We start from the raw sequence: 1,869 nt of genomic DNA, 5'->3' as shown, positions 1-1,869 counted from the left end.
TTTTTTTTTTTTTTTTTTTTTAATTTTTTTTTTTTTTTTTTTTTTTTTGGCCCTTTTGGGTACTGCTCATTTGCACCCAGCAGTTTTACACGCATTTCATAACTTTTCTTAAGTACATTGGAAACACAATTAAGGTGGTCTTTTTGATACTTTCGTTTTACATGGTAACTTTGAAGGTTATTCTCTTTGGTGATAATGTTCCCAAGGATAGAGCTGATAAGGCAATGGAAGCTGCAAAAGGATGTGACGCATTTCTTGTGTTAGGATCATCTCTGATGACCATGTCTGCTTTCCGGCTTCTCAGGTACATATTTATTTTGTACACATGTTTCACATTGAAGTGAGCGAAAAGTTTAATATTACATGGGCAATGCTTGCTGCATACCTCTACAGAAGGAAATATATTCTCTCTATTGTGCTTGGTCTATCCTAATTAGTATGCAAAACCTGCAGCATATAAAGAGAGTGAGCTACGATATATGAATTAACAGCACATAATCATAGTTCAGCAGTTTCAAATGTATTTTTGCAAGAATTAAATACGCTAAATTTATGATTATTTTCTATTCGAATTCAATGTTTATTTGGGCTAGAGTAAATATACAGTTTGATGTCCGAATAAGTCATTTCCATCTACGTATATGTTATAATCACTTCTTGATATCCTGTGAAGCTCAGATTAATTAAGTACTAGAAGACTGTTTGATTTTAGTATCAAGATTCTGATTTAGAAAGCAATAAAGCTGATAGAGAAGGAGCCACCCACACATTTTTCTCTTAGTATTTTATTCTTTAGCTGAAAGGCTTTTAACATTGAATTCCACAGAGCTGCTCATGAGGCAGGTGTAGCTACTGCGATTGTGAACGTGGGTGTAACCCGGGCTGATGATATTGTGCCCTTGAAGATCAATGCCCGATTAGGATAGGTATAGTTTCTTGAGATCATCTTGGCCACTAGTTCTACACACCATTATTGGCTTTATCAGTGCTTACTTTCCTTGTATTGTTACAGATCTTGCCAAGAGTGCTTGACAAGCAATCAACAAACAAAAAACCACAATTTTCTTCAGTAAGAACACTACCCCAAGTGTTAAGGAGGAAATTCGGAATTTGTTCGGTGCACAAGTCATGACAAATTGTGAAAAATACCTTGGCCACCTCCTTATGGTTGGGGGAAAATCTAAGGTGGATACATTTAAGGATCTGCAGGAGCGGATAACAAAAAGGGTGATGGGGTGGAAGGAAAAAACAATTTCTAAGGCAAGAAGGGAGGTGTTGATAAAGACGGTGGCCCAAGCAATACCCACTTATTCTATGAGTATTTTTAAGCTCCCTAAGAAGGTGTGTGATGATATTAATTCGGTGTTGGCTTAAGTATTGGTGGGGCCAAACTCGTAATGAGAAAAAGATACATTGTATAAACTGGAGTAAATTGTGTAATCCAAAGAATAAGGGAGGTATGGGTTTCCGAAATATCCACGCCTTCAATCTAGCTATGTTAGCCAAGCAGGCATGGTGTTTGGTCACAGGTGCACAATCTCTATTTTATGGAGTATATAAAGCTAGATATTTTCCCCGGTATTTATAAACTGGAGTATATAAAGCTAGATGCAAGATGGTTGAAACACACAGAAACAAAACAGGGACCAGAAGCTCAATAATGAGTTGCACCAGATTAACAAGATACTTACCAGAAAGAGATGAATTTTGGTGAGGGTGCCAACCACTATGAAGATGACCTGCAACCTGGAAGGAAAGAAGCTTCGAATCTGAAATTTGATAGTTGTTCTAGTGTTTAAGAGAAGTTTTCGTTTGTAATCTGAAATTGGTGATACTCTAAATTTAATTTAATTTTTTAATACAAATACA

At 36.3% G+C, this 1,869-nt stretch overlaps 1 long non-coding RNA gene and 1 pseudogene across 1 annotated transcript; one reads left to right on the top strand and one right to left on the bottom strand.

Moving 5' to 3' along the window:
* LOC115991436 overlaps positions 1-95 on the bottom strand; it is a 13,748-nt pseudogene extending 13,653 nt beyond the window's left edge.
* On the top strand, positions 94-1,869 carry LOC115992447. The gene is made up of 3 exons (XR_004092517.1): positions 94-304; positions 827-926; positions 1,013-1,869. It is a non-coding gene; the product is annotated as an uncharacterized LOC115992447 (long non-coding RNA).

The sequence above is a fragment of the Quercus lobata genome, chromosome 5 (assembly GCF_001633185.2).
Source record: "Quercus lobata isolate SW786 chromosome 5, ValleyOak3.0 Primary Assembly, whole genome shotgun sequence".
In the NCBI taxonomy this organism is placed as follows: Eukaryota; Viridiplantae; Streptophyta; class Magnoliopsida; order Fagales; family Fagaceae; genus Quercus; species Quercus lobata.
This window is presented reverse-complemented; position numbering and strand designations above follow the sequence as displayed.